At 48.1% G+C, this 22,645-nt stretch overlaps 2 long non-coding RNA genes across 2 annotated transcripts in view; both read right to left on the bottom strand.

Annotated features, from left to right (window-relative positions):
• LOC307225377 overlaps nt 1-22,645 on the bottom strand; it is a 216,792-nt gene that overhangs the window by 39,146 nt on the left and 155,001 nt on the right. The window lies entirely within an intron of this gene.
• Nucleotides 1-22,645, bottom strand: part of LOC307225301 — a 136,520-nt gene that overhangs the window by 2,186 nt on the left and 111,689 nt on the right. The gene's annotated exons all lie outside the window — the stretch shown is intronic.

Here is a 22,645-nt window from a genome sequence, read left to right as displayed (position 1 = left end):
TTGGCAGGACTTTTCCCCAAAGGCTTTCTACAGAAAGGAAGCAATTGCTACTCTGACCCTCCTACAAGGCTCTCAAAAAGACAACTGCTTTTGCAACATCCCCGCCTTTTCAACTGGCAGTGATCTTGCCCATTGGATTGACCAGAATTGTTAAGCTTTTGTTGGGGAGGATGAGCCTCTAATATTGGAGACAAAATAAAAAAAATCCTTCCAGTAGCACCTTAAAGACCAACTAAGTTAGTTCTAGGTATGAGCTTTCGTGTGCATGCACACTTCTTCAGATACCTTCTGAAGAAGTGTGCATGCACACGAAAGCTCATACCTAGAACTAACTTAGTTGGTCTTTAAGGTGCTACTGGAAGGAATTTTTTTATTTTGTCTTGACTATGGCAGACCAACACGGCTACCTATCTGTAACTGCCTCTAATATTGGATTAGCATTGGGAGAGATTATGTGATACAAGCCTTGGGCCGTTTGACAGAAACTGATCCAGGTTTTCCACCATTTAGGGCAACAGACTTCTCCCTCTATGTGTAACTTCTGCTGGAAACTTGATGATTTCATCTAATTTAATAAACTGGATGCACCCCCCCACCCCCTTTCCAGGAACATCCTTCATTTAGTGCTGGGGGGGGGGATCAGGAAGAAATCCTTTGCCTTGAAAGACTTCTCTAGCGTGAAATGAAACCCGTTTTTTTTCTCATTTCCAGCTCAAAGAAAAATAGAGAGAGGTTTTCTCACTGAGTGTTTTGATTTGGCTTCTAGTCCCTCACTGATAAATCAGACATTTTTTTTTTTGCTTTGTTTCCACTGCACTTTGAAAGCATCCAAAGATGTCACACGCAGTATGTAAAAGGAGGAGATTTTTTCACGCACGTTTGGTGGCATTGTGAAGGCAGAGGAGGCCCCTGGCGGGGATTTTGAGTAACAGAGAATCTGCGTTCCAGGGACTCCTCCGCTCTTAATCCTGTTTGGGTGCCTCAAGCCCAGAGTTGCAAGTGGAAAGACTAAAGGAACTTGCTGGGAGATGTAAAAAAAAATTCATGCTTGCTGGGGCTGATGGGAGTTGTAGTTCAGCAATATCTAGAGGGTTAAACGTTCCCTGAACCTGGCCTGGATGAATGATAAGGTCTTCTTCATCAGGCACCCAAACAAAAACAGCAAGCCTCCCTGGGGTGGGAGTTCTGGAGACAGAGCTTTCTAGTTGAGCTCTCCTGTCACTCCCGTCCTCCCTTCCGCCAGCAAGCAGAGGGGTCTCTAAGGATCACCCATCTTGCAAGCAGATTCCATTTCCAGAGAGTGCCTGGCACGAAACCCTAGATAGCTGCTGCCTGTCCGAGCGGACAGTCCTAACCTAGGTGGACCAATAGTTCTTGAGTCAGTCTAAGGCAGCTTCCTCTGCTCCTAAGTGCATGGGAGCTGCAGGATCCATCTGGTTTGGTTATGGAATTCAGGGCAAATGTAATTTCCAAAGGAAACTTCCTCCTTCCCCTGCCAGCGCATAAATCTGGCACAGTTTTGGAGACGGAGCATGATGAGGCATGAATAATTTCTCCCTCGGTTTTAGATATATATATATATATATATATATATATATATATATATATATGTATGTATGTATGTATGTAGGTATATGTATATGTATACACAAAACCCAAACTAAAGAATTGTAAAAACAAAACAAATTGTTCAGCAAAAATCCACACAGACACGCCCTTCCCTGGCATCCTTGGTTTTTTTGGTCCCCCCCCCCATTTTGTGCCCACAATTCCAGCCTTCCAAAGCATGAGCGACCAGAGTGACGTAACAGCAGACAGCCCAGCAAGAACAGCATGTACTTTGCTCCTAACGCTGCTCGGTTCTCTTGGAAATCCTTCGGCACTCGTTTTGTTTGGCCGGCGTTCCCGGCTGGTGCCGGAGCAGCTCGTGTTTCCACCGTCCTCGCCCAAATCCAAAGGCCTGTCCTCTTGAGGAAAACCCTCAGGCTCTAGATTTAAGGAACAGCTTGAAGCTGACTCCTAAGTGCATGAAGGGGGAGTTCAGGCCTCTCCCCCCCCTCCTCTGCGTACATCAAATGCAGGGGGGGGCACAGTAGGAATAAGAGAGGCTGACCATCACCAGGGGCAGAAATCTAGCCACCTGGTCTTCATTCCTCGTTCCAGCTCTGTCACAAGCTGTAGGGTAAGGTAAAGGGGCCCCTGACCATTAGGTCCAGTCATGGCCAACTCTGGGGTTGCGGCGCTCATCTTGCTTTACTGGCCGAGGGAGCCGGCATACAGCTTCTGGGTCATGTGGCCAGCATGACTAAGCCGCTTCTGGCGAACCAGAGCAGCGCACAGAAACGCTGTTTACCTTCCCGCCGGAGTGGTACCTATTTATCTACTTGCACTTTGACATGCTTTCGAACTGCTAGGTTGGCAGGAGCAGGGACTGAGCAACGGGAGCTCACCCTGTCGCGGGGATTCGAACTGCCGACCTTCTGATTGGCAAGTCCTAGGCTCTGTGGTTTAACCCACAGCGCCACCTGCGTCCCAGCTGTAGGGTAAAAGGTAAAGGTAAAGGTACCCCTGCCCGTACGGGCCAGTCTTGACAGACTCTGGGGTTGTGCGCCCATCTCACTCAAGAGGCCAGGGGCCAGCGCTGTCCGGAGACACTTCCGGGTCACGTGGCCAGCGTACAAAGCTGCATCTGGTAAGCGGTCCCTATTTATCTACTTGCACCCGGGGGTGCTTTCGAACTGCTAGGTTGGCAGGCGCTGGGACCGAGCAGCGGGAGCGCACCCCGCCGCAGGGATTCGAACCGCCGACCTTTCGATCGGCAAGTCCTAGGCGCTGAGGCTTTAACCCACAGCGCCACCTGCGTCCCTGTAGGGTAGTGGTTCCCAATTAGGGGTCCATGAAACGCACCCAGGGGGTCTGCGGCCCCATCTCTTTCCTCTCCCTCCGACTAAATTTTTGTCATTTCTGCATGGCCAATATCACAAATATGTTGGAGGGGTTTTTTCCCCTGGTGGCAGATGACAGAAGCTATGACACCATGCGACCGGTGTAAAACCAAATCAAATAAAGTTTTTATTACAAAACAACAAACAACAAAGCTTGTGGGTGTTTTTCCTGCAGGCAAAGTCAAACTGCAACTTTTCCTCCTTTTGTAGTCGTGACCAGCTGTACCCAATCAGCCCAAAGCTTACAGAAACAGTTCTTAAAGGTACAAACATATTTACTGTTTCTTTGCAGAATGAATCCCAACACCCCCTCTCATTCAAACAGAAACAAAACAGTACTTTAAACATATACAAAACATATTTATACATCATGCACAACAATTCCTAATTTTGTCACTAGTTGTGCATGTTTCTTTGCAGAATGAATCCCAACAAAATATTATGGCCTGTTTTTCTTAGTATACCTAAAATCCTCTGCTTATTTGGGTCTACTCCACATTCTGTTCAAAAAATTGCTTTGCAGAGGTAACTGCTATAAAGCTTCCTGCAGCCAATTGGAAGCCGGCCACCATCGCAGAAGGTGATCCCTGCTCTGCTCCGTGCCGGTTTAGCGCAGTGCAAGGGAGCCAACCAAGTGGGCGCTGGGGGTCCATGGGCCGGTTAAACGACCCCCATGGGCTGCTTGTGGCCCATGGGCCTTCGGTTGCCGACCCCTGTTTTGGACTCTCCTATTTGGAGGTTTTTAATGGTTGGATGGCCATGTGTTATGGATGCTTTAGTTGAGATTCCTGCACTGAAGGCTTGGAATGGATGGCTCTCAGGGTCCCTGCCAACTGTGATTCTGTCTTCTACCAAAGTGTGGGCAGCACATAACTAAAACAAGCTCCCTTGAACAACTCCACCTGCTCCACAGCACTGCCCAATGCTCATTTCCTTGCTATGCATGAATCCAAACTATGGTTGCGCAAGCCAAAGACCCCTGGAGGGTCTAACACACAGACACACAAACACACACACATGTCCTGCAATGGGCCCTTTGCACTTTGCCAATCTGCCTTGCCTGAAACCTGCCCGTTGGTGGAAAACAGACAAGCCAGCTTTGAACCCAGCCCAGTTGGCAACGAGCGATGAGAAGGCCCATTAAAAACCATCCGAGCTCACTGAACCACACAGGTCTCTCCGGGACAAACAAAAGGGCCCCCGTCCTCCGTGCGTCCGGGGCTGCTCCAAGGGGCTTTGATGCTGAATTGAGCCCTTGGACCTTTAAAGATGCACAAAACCCCCGAGTGAAGTGCTTCCGATCAATGGCGGTGAAGGCTTGACAGCAGAGGCTTTTGAGACCCCTTGCTATTTCTAAGAGGTGCATAATTAGCACCGGAGCTCTGAAAGGCCCAGGAGCCAAGCGCGGGGATGTTCTCGGGAGAGAGAGCATGGGCAAGGGTTTGCTAATTGGACGGGCCGTGTCACCGCTGCCAGCAGCATTCAAAAACGGCTGGGCACGGTTGGCGGACATGCCAGTCCACACCTCCCGTACAAAGGCAGGTCTCTCTAGGGCACGGATGGAAATGCCTCGGAAGCACAGAGAAGCTGGAGAACATGGTGCTGGCAGCAGAACACAGCTCCCCAGGAGCCTCGGCTTCCTTTTGTTTGCATTTGAGGTTTTAAAAAGCTCAAGTTTCTAGCCATCAAGCTTGAGAAGAGCATGCAAGCAATGCTTACCGGGATCTCGGGAGCCAGGGAATAACTTTCCAGCCGCCGAAGCCCAGGGCAGATTCCCATCTCACCCAATGATTAGCTGAAACGGAACAAATTATGCAAGGTAGTAAAAATGCAGAAATGCGCAAATATAATTGCAATTTGCATAATTTGTGCAGGTCACAGTTTTTTGTTTTTTTTAAAATAAAGCACAGGGATTTTTGATCTCCTCCTCGAATACATCGTGGGCAAACGGGAAGGGGGAAACAAAGTTAGCATGTGCTAAATTTCTGTACTGTACTGCGCACACTGAATTCTCAAGAACGAAAGCAAAATTCCTGGGAAAGCTCAGTTGGAAGAGCATGGGACAAGAGTTGTGGGTTCGAGGCAACATGTTGCGTAAAAGGTTCCTGCATTGCAAAGGGCTGGACAATTCTATGAAAAAGTGACCCGGCTACAGATAATTATGGGGTGCAGTTCTCCCCCTATCCTGGATTGTACCATTCTGATCTCCAACAGAGGGGGCTGCAGTTTTGTATGCAGGGTCCTCCTAACCCAGTGCCTTGAAAACCATCTTTGTACTTGAAAGACTAACCCATTGAGGAGACAAATGACGCAGGGTCCTTCTCCCCAGCATGCCAGCTTCCTATAAACAGGATTTTGTGTGTGTGTGAAGGATTATTCCGCTGACTGCAAATGGAGGAAAAAACAACCGCCGTTGCCACAACGGTGTGCAGAATTCTGACAAACTTTGGGTGACATAATGTAAAGGTAAAGGTAAAGGGACCCCTGACCATTAGATCCAGTCGTGGCCGACTCTGGGGTTGTGGCACTCATCTTGCTTTACTGGCCGAGGGAGCCGGCGTACAGCTTCCGGGTCATGTGGCCAGCATGACTAAGCTGCTTCTGGCGAACCAGAACAGCGCACGGAAACGCCATTTACCTTCCCGCCGGAGCGGTACCTATTTATCTACTTGCACTTTGATGTGCTTTTGAACTGCTAGGTTGGCAGGAGCTGGGACCGAGCAACGGGAGCTCACCCCGTCGCGGGGATTCGAACCGCGAACTTCTGATCGGCAAGTCCTAGGCTCTGTGGTTTAGGCATTGGTTAATTTTTTGGTTGCTGGAGGGGATGTGGTTGGCTGTGCCTGCCCCTTCAATGCTGCTGCTGCAAGGGTATTCCTTTAAAGGAATCCAGGGCTCGCCATGCTTTTGTCCGTATCCCTGACAAAGGGCTAGGGCCACGCAAGAGCCCCAGGGAGCATTTGGGGAGAGGTGTGAGCCTGGCACCCAGCTTTTTCTCTCCCCAAAATTGCTTACTCTTACGGACTTCCTCAGAGGTGTGGTTGTCAATTCTGTTCCTACCTCCAAGTGGGAACAGATAGTCGCTAACCAATGCCTAAGCAACCACTCACAATTATGCCAAAAACCAAAACAAAAATGATGTGTGAACGTGTTTTTATTCAGGGGTGTCTTGGGGGTCCTTGACACGCAACAGGGTGATGGGTTAACCGGACCTTTAGGGTGATCCAGCAGCCGTTTTTTTTTTCTTGTGCCCTTAAGTTCATCGGAAAATAAGCTTTAGGTGCGACTCTGGAGAACCTCCAGCAAAGGGAAGTTTCACAGATGTAGCAGCGCTACCAGAGTCCTCTGTGCAACACCATTTGCCATAATGATGCCGACTCCTAAACTCCACGTTCCTGCAGGCGCACGATTCACTTAGCATTGTGGGAAACGCCGTGCTCTAGGAAAGGACGAGTGTTGCACCGAGGGGGGGAAGAAGAGGAAGCTGGGAGGTTTTGACAGACGCTTCCAGGAATGAATGCTCGAGTCACAAGACAGGCAGTATGACTCGGAGCAGGAAGGCTGGCTGGCCACAGATGAGATGTCAAAAATGGGTAACAGGCAAGGATGAGGCCCCTCTTCCCTGCCTCTTTCAAAAGCTGCCCTTCAGCAGCAGCTGGAGAAAAGGGAGGAGGAATTGTGTTGGGGGCAGGCAGAGGAGAAAGATAAGGAACTCACACATACCCCAAAAGCGTTTTGCAACTGGCAAGGGTCCGACTGCAACCACGGGGAGATCTCTGGATGTCAGGTTTCCACTGAAATATCAGAAACGTTTTCCTTGAAGCTTGAATTTGTTTTATTCCGGAACTGTTTGATTTGATGCTTTAATTTCAAGTTTGCTGAGCTGGTTTTCAGGAAATTCGCCAGAACTTCCAACACTTTCGACATGGGTTGCCATATGCCTGGATTTTCCCAGACATTTTTACCCATTTTAGGAAATTCCGCCCAGATGCTATTTCCGACCGGCAAATTCTCTGAATACGTCCGGTAAATTCCGGATGTGTGGCAGCCCTAAATGCAATGAACAGTAATAATAAATAAAAATAAATTCCATTGCAAAATAAAACAAAACAGCATATATATAGAGAGAGAGAGAGAGCGCGCTTCTAACATTGGTTGGGCATGACTTAATAAACAGAAGCTGAATCCTGAAAAAGCTGGAAATTCTGAAGCTGAATCTTGAAAAGTCAGGGCTATTATCATGGAATTCTGGAGTCTGAAGGTGCCCCGAGGGTCATCTAGCCCAACCCCATGCTATGCAGGAATCTCAATTAAAGCGTCCAAGACAGAGGGCCATCAACCTCTGCTTAAAAAATTATGTCTCCCATGTCTGGGAGGTGGTCTGTCCTGGGTGGGGTCTCACTTTCCTGGTCCACAGCTCCTGGATTCATCACTGTCACTGAAAGCTCAGCTGGCCTTCATCATCATCATCATCATCATCATTATTTGAAACTATGTTCAAGGCGGCTTACAACAAGACAAGATTTACACAATCACAAACATAACGGAAGTCATAAACAATAAATAAAACACATCAAAAAGTATACAACAAAATGGAAAACAATTTCCAAGAACCGTATTTTTCGCCCTATAGGGCGCACTGGCCCATAGGACGCACCTAGTTTTTTGGGGGGGAAATAAAGAAAAAAAACTTTATTTCCCCCCTAGGCATGGGGCTGGGGCGGGGGAAGCCCGAGCTGTCCCTGACCCCAGCCCCTAGAACAGGCTGCTATCTGCAAGCCTGGGGAGCACAGCAGGAACTCCCGCCTGGCTCCCCAGGCTTGCAGATATCTGCCTGAAGCTTGGAGAGCGAGAGGGCTTGGTGCGCACCGACCCCTCTCGTTCTCCAGGCTTCAGCGAAAGACTGCATTCGCCCCATAACACACACACACACACATTTCCCCTTCATTTTTGGAGGGGGAAAAGTGCGTCCTATAGGGCAAAAAATACGGTAAATCATAAGATGTAAAACTAAAGGTACAACAACAATATCAATAACAGCAACAGCTCTCTCAACCCCCCCCCCATAAACAATACTCCAGCCCAAGAATCTGTTCCGACAGCTTCAGCTTTTGTAGCTGGAGTCAGTCCGCACTCCACTCTCCCAAGGCCAGATGGGAAAGGGCCAGCAAGGCAGGGGGCAGGTCTTCCAGGGCTCACAGCCAAGATGGTCTCATTTAAAACAACACAGATAAAAACGAGAAACAATTTATATACAGTGGTGCCTCGCAAGATGAAATTAATCCGTTCCGTGAGGCTCTTCGTATAGCGGTTTTTTCGTCTTGCGAAGCAAGCCCATTGACAGCTTAGCGGATTAGCGCTATTAGCGGCTTTTAGCGGATCAGCTGATAAGCGGCTTAGGGCTTAGGAAAAGGGGGGGGGGGAGGGAAAAAACCCCGAAGGAACTCGCAAGACATTTTCGTCTTGCGAAGCAAGCCCATAGGGAAATTCGTTTAGCGAAGCGCCTCCAAAACGGAAAACCCTTTCGTCTAGCGGGTTTTCCGTCTTGCGAGGCGTTTGTCTTGCGGGGCACCACTGTACAGCTGCAGTCCTTGTGAAGCCTGTCAGGCCACCCATCCCAAGCCAGGTGAAAAGAGGCAAGGCAGGGTCCTTCAGGCTCTCAGCAGGCAGTTCTCCTCCTCCTCCAGGTAAACTCCACGTCAAATGCAAAATCTGCACTGGCAACAACCCAGATCGTTTCTCTTCTGGATTCCCTCCTGTGCTAACTACATTTACGTACAGAGCAGGTAAAGAAGGAGGCCGGCTCAGATATTCTTCTTAGGCAACAACTGCATCTGCAAGGAGACACTTCCACAGAGCAGGTGCTTCTGAAGTGTTTTGAAGCTAAGCAGCAGCAGGTGGCGGTAGGTGAATTCAAAATCTTTCCCCCCACTTTCCATTTTCAAACCTGCACATCCAGTCCCCCCCCCCCCCCCCGTGCTATGTATGGGTTTGGGCACATGCAACTGACGAAAAAGTAGTTGAGGATAAGGGCTTGCAGAGGTGACGGTCCCAGCCTTAAAAAAAGGTAAAGGGACCCCTGACCATTAGGTCCATTCGTGACCGATTCTGGGGTTGCGGCGCTCATCTCGTTTTATTGGCCGAGGGAGCCGGCGTACAGCTTCCGGGTTATGTGGCCAGCATGACTAAGCCGCTTCTGGCGAACCAGAGCAGCGCACGGAAACGCCGTTTACCTTCCCGCCGGAGCGGTACCTATTTATCTACTTGCACTTTGACGTGCTTTCAAACTGCTAGGTTGGCAGGAGCAGGGACCGAGCAACGGGAGCTCACCCCGTCGCGGGAATTCGAACTGTGACCTTCTGATCGGCAAGTCCTAGGCTCTGTGGTTTAACCCACAGTGCCACCTGCATCCCTGCCTTAGGGCTTAGTTGCATGTAAAATTTGCACTTTCAGAAACAACATGGGAACCGATACACAGCCACACTTTTGAAATCTGCACTCCTCTGCATTTTGCAGTGCAGATCTCCCAGAAAGTAATCTGTGCAGAAACGCACAGGTTGGGGTAAATCATAATATGCCAGGGTTTATATGAGTTGAAATTACATACAAAATGCATTCCATCGGGCAAGACTGCATGCAAAATTTTACAGATCTGCCCAACTGTATTTTAATATTTTGTTGGAAGCTGCCCAGAGTGGCTGGGGAAACTCAGCCAGATGGGCGGGGTAAAGGTAAAGGTAAAGGTACCCCTGCCCGTACGGGCCAGTCTTGACAGACTCTGGGGTTGTGCGCCCATCTCACTTAAGAGGCCAGGGGCCAGCGCTGTCCGGAGACACTTCCGGGTCACGTGGCCAGCGTGACATCGCTGCTCTGGCGAGCCAGAGCCAGAGCCGCACACGGAAACGCCGTTTACCTTCCCGCTGGTAAGCGGTCCCTATTTATCTACTTGCACCCGGAGGTGCTTTCGAACTGCTAGGTTGGCAGGCGCTGAGACCGAGCAGCGGGAGCGCACCCCGCCGCAGGGATTCGAACCGCCGACCTTTCGATCGGCAAGCCCTAGGCGCTGAGGCTTTAACCCACAGCGCCACCTGCGTCCAGATGGGCGGGGTATAAATAATAAATTGTTGTTGTTGTTGTTGTTGTTGTTATTATCTCTGAGTGACAACAGGGCAACCACTTAGAAACAGCAAGCAGGGAAGGGGGTTAAGCCCCCCTGTTTCTTCACCCCAAACTGGCAGCTTTTGGGTGGAAAAACAGGGTGAGTGGTGCTTAACCCCTTTCCTCACCAGCTGTTTCCAAGCTGCAAAGCACTCCAAGGCTCTGCCACAACTCTGTCCCTCCCACAGGTTCAAAATCATGCAATTAAGGATTTGGAAATGGCCCCCCACTGCTGCACCCAGCTAAAATCCGACCCCTCAAATCTGACTTTGATTTTTAAGCCAGTGTTAATGCTTCATTACATGCATAGAGGGTTTTTTCTTTGGGGGGGTCACAACTCTCCCCACTAAGCTTATGACCCCACAAATCTTGTTGGCTTTCCTCTGCACAATTTTTTTCAGCAAAGTGAGTTCCTCATTCAGGTGGCATTCACATCTTGATACCAAGGATGAAGGGGGTTTATGTGTTCTGCCCGGACACTGAGGTCCAGCTCCGAGGGCCTTCTGGCGGTTCCCTCGCTGTGAGAAGCCAAGTTACAGGGAACCAGGCAGAGGGCCTTCTTGGTAGTGGCACCCACCCTGTGGAACGCCCTCCCACCAGATGTCAAAGAGAACAACAACTACCAGACTTTTAGAAGACACCTGAAGGCAGCCCTGTTTAGGGAAGCTTTTAATGTTTAACAGACTACTGTATTTTAATACTTTGTTGGAAGCCACCCAGAGCGGCTGGGGATGGGCGGGGTATAAATTATCATCATCATCATCATCAAACAATCAATCAATCAATCAATCTTTAGGCACCTTCAGAAACACTGAGCCCCTCCTTCTGTCTGCTGCCACTCCAACCAGTACCCTTTTCACAGAAATGAGAAAAAACTTGTACCGAGTTGCAGCCGAGTCGCCTTGTGGGCAGAGTCTCACATAGCAGGTTCCGGTTTCTTCCATGCAAGCGGAGTCCCTTTGCCTGGAAGAGTCAGCCCCAGGGCCGTCTTAAGCATATGTGGCACTGTGGTTCAAAGCTCCCTCTGGTGCCCCGTTTCCCAGAGTTTTTTAGGGAGGATGGCACTGCCGCGGGGCTGGAGGAGGCGGGCAGCGGCTGGAGGGCAGCTCTTCTGGAGGGGAGACGAGGCAGAGGCTGGTCGCTTCGTGCCACGGTGGCCACGGCAGACGGAGGCTCCGGGCGCGGCGCTGCTTCGGCGTGGCATGGTGGAGGTGGGCGAGGGCGGTGAGCTGATGCCAGGAGGTGCCACTTCCAGCCTCCGCCTCTTCCCTGGCGCCCTCCAGAACTTGGCGCCCCGGCACCCCGCACCACTAGCCTCTATGGGTAAGGTGCCCCTGGTCAGCCCTTCTTCACAAACAGATCTAGACCAGGCTGCGGGCAAGCACAGGAACCCAAGGAATGAAGCAACGGGCTGCAGCGCTTCCTCAAAAGTCATTCTCGTGCGATTCGTCCTGCCTGTGGATTGCGTATGCGAGAAGCAGCCTTGAGAAAACTTGTCTTCTTCCAGAAAACCTGTTGCTGCTTCTAAAGGCGTCTAAAGGCTCAGTGGCAGAAGCTCCTGCATGCAGAAGGCCTCTGGTTTGATCCCCGGCAACTCCAGGTATAGGATCACAGAATCTAGTCCAATCTCAGCTGAAGCATCCATGACAGATGGCCATCTAATCAGCTTAAAGGCCTCCAAGCAGAGTCCACCACTTCCCGAGTGAGCCCGTTGCAATGTTGGAAGAGCTCTTGCGGTCAGAAGGTTCCTCGTGAGTGCTCTGATGGTGCTTCCTGCTTGGCAGGGGGTTGGACTCGATGGCCCTTGTGGTCTCTTCCAACTCTATGATTCTATGTGACCTTGTGTCGGGAATCTCCTTTCTTGCAACTTGAAGCCATTGGAGCAGAAGAACACAAGCTTGCTCCATCTTCCCTGTGACAGCTCTTTAAATATTTGATATCTAAGATATTAGATATCTTAAGATATCTTTAAAAGAGAGGTCCACTATTGTGTGAGAGAAGAGGAGGGAAATATACCTCCCCCACCTTAAGACATGGCATATAACCTAAGAGAGTCTACCGGGTTGGGACGTGGGTGGCACTGTGGTCTAAACCACTGAGCCTCTTGGGCTTGCCAATCAGAAGGTCAGTGGTTCGAATCCCCGCAACGGAGTGAGCTCCCGTTGCTCTGTCCCAGCTCCTGCCAACCTAGAAGTTTGAAAGCACACCAGTGCAAGTAGATAAATAGGTACCACTGTGGCGGGAAAGTAAAAAGTGTTTCCGTGCACTCTGGTTTCCGCCACGGTGTTCTGTTGCACCAGAAGCGGTTTAGCCATGCTGGCCACATGACCCGGAAAGCTGTCTGGGGACAAACGCCGGCTCCCTTGGCCTGAAAGCGAGATGAGTGCCTTTGAGCCAGTGTGGTGTAGTGGTTAAGAGCGGTGGACTCGTAATCTGGTGAACCGGGTTCACGTCTCTGCTCCTCCACATGCAGCTGCTGGGTGACCTTGGGCTAGTCACACTTCTCTGAAGTCTCTCAGCCTCACTCACCTCACAGAGTGTTTGTTGTGGGGGAGGAAGGGAAAGGAGAGTGCCAGCCGCTTTGAGACTCCTTCGGGTAGTGATAAAGCGGGATATCAAATCCAAACTCTTCTTCTTCTTTGACTGGACTTAACCGTCCCGGGACCCTTTACCTTTTACCTTTATTGGAAGAGACCACAGGCCCATCTAGTCGAGTATCGTGTTCCCACAGTGGCCAGCTAGAGCTGTGAAAAACCAGCAAGTTTGCCCCAAACACAAGCTCACTCTCCCCTCACTGGTATTCAGAAGGATTGCTCCAAGTGTATCACGGCAATCATGGCTAGGAGTCTTTGATAGCCCTCTCCTTCTCCATGAACTAGCCTAATCCTCTTCTAAAGTCATCCAACGTGGTGCCTCATGTGGGAGGGAGTTCCATAGTCCCACTATGCACTACTTTAGAATCAAAGTCTTGCAGAGTTGGGAGGGACTACGAGGGTCATTGAGTCCAAACCCCTGCAATGCAGGGATTTTTTGCCCATCATGGGCCTGGAACACACGAGGTTAAGACGTTAAGAGTCTCATGCTCTACTGACTAAGCTACCTCCATTCACTTAAGAAACATGCAACTCTGCGGGACTCGAACCCACAACCTTTGAATCACTTCACTATGCCAGAAGTCCAATGAGCTATCCATAGCTCTCTTTTTATAACAGATGCAATCATCGTCTGAATCGCACAGCACGCTTTCTCCTGTTGAAATGTTTTTCTTTTCTTATAGTATATAATTTTTATTACGTTTTTTTGTTTTACAATTTATAGCACTCATTTTTACATCCTTAAAATATCAATGACTTCAATTCTTCTCTTTCCCTGGTTCACTTTACATATCATAAATCCCTGCATATTTTACAGAAACTATCAGTGGTTCTCAACCTGCGGGTTCCCAGATGTTGTTGGACTACAACTCCCATCATCCCTGAGCTCTGGCCTTGCTAGCTAGGGGTGATGGGAGTTGTAGTTCAACAACATCTGGGGACCCACAGGTTGAGAAAGGCTGAACTATATCACTCAATATTCCTTTATTACAATAACTCCAACCCCCCATATGCAAAACCTGTGCAGATTCTGTCAGTCGACAAAGGCAGCAACCCTAAGCCAAACTCTTCTTGGAACAAGACAGGGCTGACTGCCGAATAAACATGTGTTGTATCGATGCAAGGCTCCTGTGATCAACTCAGATTTCTTTTAACTAGCTGACAGCCACAAAAAGAATAAAAATAAAAATACAGAGGTCATAGCAACTGTTCTGAGCAACGGCAACACACAGCTCAGAACAGCTCTGACCTCACTGCCGTCCTTCCACCACAGAGCACGAGGTTCTTACACATGTCCCTTTACTCCACTGACCTCCCCGCAACATTTGTACATGCAAATAGCTAGCGGAAGAGGAACCATGCGCCGATGGGGTGACTAGATGGAAAGGGAGTGATTTATCTGTTGGACGGAGTCCTAAATTTAGGCACATTCAGCTCCCAGGCAGGGAGAGGTGTGCCTGTCTCGTTGCTTGTAAAGGCAATTACATAAGCAAATTTCACAGAATGAAGCCATCAGTAGGTGCATTTCAGAGCAGTTGTGTGTAAACTCAACTCTATGCTCCCGCGTCTTCCCGGCACCCCAAAGACATGAGGTGCTCAAGGGTATCCTGATCAAATTTGCAGATGACACCAAACTGGGAGGGGTGGCTAACACCCCAGAGGACAGGATCACACTTCAAAACGACCTTGACAGATTAGAGAACTGGGCCAAAACAAACAAGATGAATTTTAACAGGGAGAAATGTAAAGTATTGCACTTGGGCAAAAAAAATGAGAGGCACAAATACAAGATGGGTGACACCTGGCTTGAGAGCAGTACATGTGAAAAGGATCTAGGAGTCTTGGTTGACCACAAACTTGACATGAGCCAACAGTGTGACGCGGCAGCTAAAAAAGCCAATGCAATTCTGGGCTGCATCAATAGGAGTATAGCATCTAGATCAAGGGAAGTAATAGTGCCACTGTATTCTGCTCTGGTCAGACCTCACCTGGAGTACTGTGTCCAGTTCTGGGCACCACAGTTCAAGAAGGACACTGACCAACTAGAACGTGTCCAGAGGGGGGCAACCAAAATGGTCAAAGGCCTGGAAACGATGCCTTATGAAGAACGGCTAAGGGAGCTGGGCATGTTTAGCCTGGAGAAGAGAAGGTTAAGGGGTGATATGATAGCCATGTTCAAATATATAAAAGGATGTCACATAGAGGAGGGAGAAAGGTTGTTTTCTGCTGCTCCAGAGAAGCGGACACGGAGCAATGGCTCCAAACTACAAGAAAGAAGATTCCACCTAAACATTAGGAAGAACTTCCTGACAGTAAGAGCTGTTCGACAGTGGAATTTGCTGCCAAGGAGTGTGGTGGAGTCTCCTTCTTTGGAGGTCTTTAAGCAGAGGCTTGACAACCATATGTCAGGAGTGCTCTGATGGTGTTTCCTGCTTGGCAGGGGGTTGGACTCGATGGCCCTTGTGGTCTCTTCCAACTCTATGATTCTATGATTCTTTAAAAAAATATGACTGTCATCACAGATGCAATTCTGCAATTAGAGAGGTGGAAGGAACCCTAATGGAATTCCCACCACGCAGGAATCTCAACTAAAGCATCCATGGCAGATGTCCATCCAACGCCTGTGCTTACAAACCTCCAAGGAAGGACTGTCCACATAATAATAATAATAATAATAATAATAATAATAATAATAATAAATTTTATTTATACCCCGCCCTCCCCAGCCAAGGCCAGGCTCAGGGCGGCTAATAAGCAATAATAAAAACAAGTTGAATGAATACAATTTAAAATCAAGATTAAAATACAACATTAAAACATTAAAATGCAGCCTCATCACCGGAGGAAAAAGGAAAAAAAGAAAGAGAGGGAGGGAATCAAATTGGCTCCAAGCCAAAGGCCAGGCAGAACAACTCTGTCTTACAGGCCCTGCGGGAAGAAATCACATCCCGCAGGGCCCTGGTCTCATGAGACAGAGTGTTCCACCAGACAGGAGCCAGTGTTGAAAAGGCCCTGGCTCTGGTTGAGGCTAATCTGACTTCCTTAGGGCCCGGGACCACTAGGGTGTTGCTATTTATGGATCTTAAGGTTCTCCGTGGGGCATAGTGAGAGAGGCAGTCCCGTGGGTACGAGGGTCCTAGGCCGTGAAGGGCTTTAAAGGTCAAAACCAGCACCTTAAATCTGGTAATGAAAGCAACATACAATGCTATACTTGAAAGACTGCCTTATCTCTTATATGCCCAGTAGGTCATTGTGGTCTGCCTCCAAAGACCCCAGAAGCCCACACCACTGTAACTTGGAGCAGGGCCTTCTGTGTGGCTGCCCCTGTTCTGTGGACTACAACTCCTTTTGAGATACGTACGTAATTTTATTTGCACGTCGCCTTTCCACAGTTCAAACCATGCTCAAGGCGGCTTACAAAATGGGGAAAAGAGCTAGCTACAATGTATCAAAAAGTAGCCGTAAACAATAAAACATTAAAGCAAACTGAACGGTTTTTGCAATCACATCAAGTTCTAATAAATTAAAAAATTATCCAGTAGCACCTTAGAGACTAACTAGGTTTGCTCTGGGTATAAGTTTTTGTTGGCATGAACACTTCTTCAGATACACTGAAACAGAAGTCACGAGACCCTTATATATAGTGGGAGGGTGGGGTGGGGAATAAACTTGAAAGAGAAGTTGCTGAATTACAACTTATCCGTATAGTTAAAGCCATGGTTTTCCCAGTAGTGATGTATGGAAGTGAGAGCTGGACCATAAAGAAGGCTGATCACTGAAGAATTGATGCTTTTGAATTCTGGTGCTGGAGGAGACTCTTGAGAGTCCCATGGACTACAAGAAGATCAAACCTCTCCATTCTGAAGGAAATCAGCCCTGAGTGCTCACTGGAAGGACAGATCCTGAAGCTGAGACTCCAATACTTTGGCCACCACATGAGAAGAGAAGACTCCCTGGAAAACACCCTGACGTTGGAAAGGATTGAGGGCACAAGGAGAAGGGGACGACAGAGGACGAGATGGTTGGACAGCGTTCTTGAAGATACAAACATGAGTATGACCCAACAGCGGGAGGCAGTGGAAGACAGGAGTGCCTGGTGTGCTCTGGTCCATGGGGGCCCGGCCGCTTAAATCTGTGGTCAAGCACCTGGCTCTCAAATCCGATAGCTGTTTTGCACGGGCATGTGTGCGAAAGATGCCAGAAAGGACGATATGGCTCACGCCTCCTTAACGGCCAGAACACGTTTGAGTCTTCCAACACAGCTCTGCCTCGTTGTGTAACTGCCAGCTTTTCCCCATTCTTCTCATGCGAAACACCTGCCTCTACAGGTCGTATAAAGATTAGTAGGAACACGGTGTTCAGAGAACATTTCTTTTCCTGGTCTGCAGTGTGTTTGGAATGAAGGGAGTGGCCGGCGGTTCCACTCCCCATCTCCATCTGATATATGCTCAGAGGACGGAAATAATAACCTGCGCTTAAGTAACGTACAGGTTCCTTGGCGTAAGTGATAGCTTTGAAAAGGGGATGATTAGCATTAACTTAACAGCATGGGAAGTTCTATGGAGAAAGAACTGGAAATTTACAGACTGTGAAGTTATTGAGGGAAAACCTAATCAAGATGTTTTATAGATGGTACTTAACACCTACCAAAATAGCTAAAAGGTATAAGACTAAAACTAATCTGTGCTGGAGGTGTGGTAAAACAGAGGGGGCACTTGTACATGTTTGGTGGACCTGTGAAAAAATCAAAAGCTTCTGGAACACAGTATATTATGAGCTTATAAAAATGTTTATGAAAAATACAGAAGCTTTTCTACTAGGGATAACAGACACAGGTATAGCAAGAGAAGATTAGAAAATATTCTTCTATGCCACAGGAGCGGCAAGGATCCTAATGGCTAAAAACTGGAAAAAAGAAACTGTGCCAACAAAAAAGGAATGGCAAGGCAAACTGTTAGAGTATATTGAACTGGCTAGATTAAGAGAGGAAATTAGAGATCACACTAGACAAGAGTTTCAAAATGTATGGGGGAAATGCAGAGAATACTTCACAAAATAGTGCCCTAAAATACATACCTGGACTTGTTTTGATTAATATTTGCAGGAGACTTTGTGGATATTTAAGTTATAATTAGAAAAATAATAAGAATTATTCATAAAGGAAATGGTTTATAAGAAATAAATAAGGAGGCAAGATACAGGATAAAAGAAGTCTTATATTTGGTTATTTGTATTGTTGTATGTTATGCTCACTGTATGTTATGTTCACATTTAATGTGGGTGGATTGTGTATTGGGGGGTGGGGGGTTTATGTTATGTTGTAAATAAAATTCCAATAATTTTTTATTTTTTTTTAAACCCTCAATGGGTAGGGATTTAGCAGCAGCCAGCCATCACAGCTGAACAGAACCTCCATGTTCAGAGCCAGTATATCCCTCAATTGTTGTTGCTGGCATCCGTCTGTCTCGAGAGAGAGTGCGTCTCTGGGGGTGAAGTCAAACCGCTGTGTTAGCAGCACCCAAGTGACCTCCCTGGGACGCAAGCTTGGGCAGTGTGTCTGGGTGTCCTGGGCTGCCCAGATGACAAGATCCTCTTCTCGGCCTCCAAAGGAAAGCAGAGCAAGACGTTTGGCACCAGCTTGGCTGCAGGAGTTGTTGGACAGAGGCATTCAAGGCATCATCCATCCGTCTTAGGAACCCTGCTCTGGATTTTTGTTTCTTCTCCCAAAGATATCCCACAAAACAGCCGAGATTTAGGAGCAGAGATTTCTTTCTCCTAGATGGGCTACGTTCCCAGGTGGACGAGCCCCATCTGCCCCTCACTTCCCTCTACAGAACGTGCAGAAACCCCCTTCTTGACCACTGGACCCGCTCTTGGTCTCGCCCTCTCAACCCATCAGAGCCCGTCTCAGAAGGCTTGTTGACACAAGCATGACGGTCTGCCATATATCCCTGCCTACTTGTGTGCAACCAGAGGCAGGCAGCCCACCACTTCTCAGAATCACAGAATTGGTGGGATCCCAAGGGGTCATCTAGCCCAGCCCGCTGCAATGCAGGGATCACAGCTAAACATAAGAACATGGAAGGGAAGAACATTAAGGAAAGACCTGCTGGATCAGGCCGAAGGTCTGTCTAGTCCAGTGTTTCTCAACCTGTGGGTCCCGAGATGTTGTTGGACTACAGCTACCATCATTCCTAGCCAGCATGACCATTGGTCAGGGATGATGGGAGTTGTAGTCCAACAACATCTGGGGACCCACAGGTTGAGAACCGCTGGTCTAGTCAAATATCCTGCTCTCCAGGGGTCAACCAGACGCCCCTTTGGGAAGTCTATATACAGGACCTGAGTGCAGCAATGACCCCTCACCATTCATTAATCCCACCAATTTGTATTCAGAAGCAAACCAAGAGCTAGATGAGGCAGGGCTTGTTCTGATTCAGCATCCTGACCCAGTTCTTATGTAACCCAACGGATGTCCAGGATAGAATTTGTGGTCACAACCGCTGCATTTCCATCATGTCCCCACCTTCAAGGCAACACACATGGTCTTGCCCTGGTTTCATCGCACAACAGCCCTTTGAAGTAGTTTGGGCCCAAAGCAACTGGCTCACCCAGGGAGCTTCACAGAAACTCAAACTTGCAGCTCCAACCACTATGCTGCACTGCTTCTTTAAAATCTGTGGTTTGGACCACTGCACAGGCTCTACACTGCAAAAAAAACAAAACAAAACCCTTTTGCTCCATGAACTTCTGGCAAACTGTTGCCCAGGGTTCAAAAGGTCTCTCTTTTATCACCGAGGTGGGAGGGTGTGTGGAACTGGCAAAATGTACTGTGCGTAACTTAATAATACAACCCAACCAGGATGTTGTAGCAATAACTCTTAAAACAATAGGCCGATTGTGGGCCGCTAAATGAAGGTCATAGCAGCAGGCCTGTAACCTTGACATTGGGAGCTAAACAACCAAAAACATCTACGGATTAATCACATTCGGTGCCGGAAGATCGCTGAACTTCTGAGGGAAATCGTTCCCTATTAAACAGGTAAAAAAAACACAAGGTAAAGGACCCCTGGGCAGTCAAAGGCGACTCTGGGGTTGCGACGCTCATGTCGCTTTCAGGCCGAGGGAGCTGGCGTTTGTCCACAGCTTTCTGGGTCATGTGGCCAGCAGGACTAAACTGCTTCTGGTGCAATGGAACACCATGATGGAAACCTGAGCGCATGGAAACGCCGTTTACCTTCCCGCCGCAGCGGTACCTATTTATCTACTTGCACTGGCATGCTTTCGAACTGCTAGGTTGGCAGGAGCTGGGACTGGACAATGGGAGCTCACCCCGTCGTGGGAATTCGAAACACTGACCTTCCAATCGGAAAGCCCAAGAGGCTCAGTGGTTTAGACCACAGCGCCACCCGCGTCCCTATTAAACAGGTATTCAAACATGGTCCTGTGAGCAGGTAAACATCTGCTAGCTGTTGGGTGGAACAGCTCCGAAGGAAATCAAAAGGAAACTGGGAGATGGAATAAAAATACTTGCGGCTGTCGTCTGCCACCATGGGTGGCCAGCAACTAAGCTTTACTCAGAGTAGACGCACTGAGATTACTGGCTTTAATTTAGCCATGTTCATTCATTCCAATGGGCCTAGCTGAATGTCACACCGTATAATTTGTTTCATGAAGTTTATATGCCGCTTGATTGAAAGAAATAATAGAATTCCTCAAGTCTCAATTCTGTTGTCTAGTATCTATGCACACACCTGCTCAGAAGTCCTGCTGAGCTCAATGGGGTTTGCTCCCAGGTGGGTTTAAGATTTTGCAGCTGTGGACATTTAATCATTATTAAATTATTATTATTCCTTAGGGTCCCGGGCCCTAAGGAAGTTAGATTGGCTTCGACCAGAGCCAGGGCCTTTTCAACACTGGCCCCGGCCTGGTGGAACGCTCTGCCTCATGAGACCAGGGTCTTGCAGGATCTGATTTCTTTCCGCAGGGCCTGTAAGACAGAGTTGTTCTGCCTGGCCTTTGGCTTGGAGCCAATTTGATTCCCTCCCTCTCTTTCTTTTTTCCTTTCCTTCTCCTCCTGCGATGAGGCTACATTTTAATATTTTAATGTTTCAATATTTTAATGTTGTATTTTAATTTTGTTTTTAAGTTGTAACCATTCAACTTGTTTTGATTATTATTATTATTTTTTTTAAAAAAATGTTATTAACTGGCCAATCACATCAAATTAAATCACATCATATGAATTCCGAATTACAAAGCCAAATTTTTAAATTTTGTTGGGGGAACCCATACTTCAAGATCCAAAGGGGGATTCAGATCATCTTCTTATTACTGCGTTAATGTCCAAATCAGTCCCAATCAGTCCAAACAAAGTTCATAATTCTATCCAGTCTTATCTTGGTGTTGCCACATCATATCCTCCACAAATGGTTCCAACCCTGCGAAGGTTCACAGCCTTGAAATTTTGAAAGCAAACACATTGACAGTCAGAGCCGGGAGGGGTCTCCCTGTTCCTGAAACCTTGGAGAGACGTCCCTGCTCCAGGTAGACTATGCTGGGCTGGAAAGGAGCAACAGGGAGCTATGGCTATTATTGATATGGCTCATCACAGCTATCTGCCCATCACCCAATCCCACCACCCTTCTGAGTAATACCCCTCCCCACCTTCTCACTATATAGAAGGGTCTGGTGACTTCTGTTTCAGTGTATCTGAAGAAGTGTGCATGCACACGAAAGCTCATACCAAGAACTAACTTAGTTGGTCTTTAAGGTGCTACTGGAAGGAATTTTTTTATTTTGTTTTGACTATGGCAGACCAACACGGCTACCTATCTGTAATTGATATGGCTATTATTGATATTTGCCCATCATTTTTTAAAAAAAGAGAAGGCTCAAAGCAACTTGCGGAATATTGTAATAGGGAAAAACTGATGAATCCTTTAAAAATCTGCAACGCAGAACTGAACTGGAGGATAACAAAAGTGTTTGTCCATCAACAAGAATGAAAAAGCTGAATCTTACCCCAGAAAAAACACACTCCAGTGAAACGTGAACACCTAAAAGCAAGTCACAATCAATCGGCACTATGATTCAATTAGCACCCAAATGTTTGGTCAAACCGGAATGCTTTTGCTCGGTGCCTAAAGGCTGTCAAGGTGAGCATCTGTGGGGAGCCCCCTCCCCAATCAAGTGCTTTATACATTCATATATGAGCCCCCATAAAAACACTCACACCTCTACTCTCCAGAAAGCTCATCCAAACTCAGTTCATTTCAATTTAACAGCAGCCAAGAATTATTTGAGGCATGAGTTCAGATCCCTTGTGGTACAGTGGTTATAGCACTGGACTGAGGCTTGGGAAACCCGGGTTCTAGTCCTGATTCAGCCATGAAGGTGACCTTGGGCCAGTTGTTGATTCTCATCCAAACCTAACTCACAGGGTTATTGTGAGAATAATGGGGAGAGGCATATCTGCCATACTGAGCTTTTTTTGGGTGTGTATGAATGCAACAAGGGACGTGGGTGGCGCTGTGGGTTAAACTACAGAGCCTAGGGCTTGCCGATCAGAAGGTCAGTGGTTCAAATCCCCACGATGGGGTGAGCTCCCGTTGCTCGGTCCCTGCTCCTGCCAACCTAGCAGTTTGAAAGCACGTCAAAGTGCAAGTAGATAAATAGGTACCGCTCCGGCGGGAAGGTAAACGGCGTTTCCGTGCGCTGCTCTGGTTCGCCAGAAGCGGCTTAGTCATGCTGGCCACATGACCCAGAAGCTGTACGCCGGCTCCCTCGGCCAGTAAAGTGAGATGAGCGCCGCAACCCAAGAGTCGGTCACGACTGGACCTAATGGTCAGGGGTCCCTTTACTTTTATGAATGCAACAGATAAGCAAACAAACTACATACCCTTTGAGCGATGCCATGTTCACTGAGATTAGGGTGCTGTTTTGAGG

This window comes from Podarcis cretensis (assembly GCF_951804945.1).
Source record: "Podarcis cretensis genome assembly, chromosome: 10".
In the NCBI taxonomy this organism is placed as follows: Eukaryota; Metazoa; Chordata; class Lepidosauria; order Squamata; family Lacertidae; genus Podarcis; species Podarcis cretensis.
This window is presented reverse-complemented; position numbering and strand designations above follow the sequence as displayed.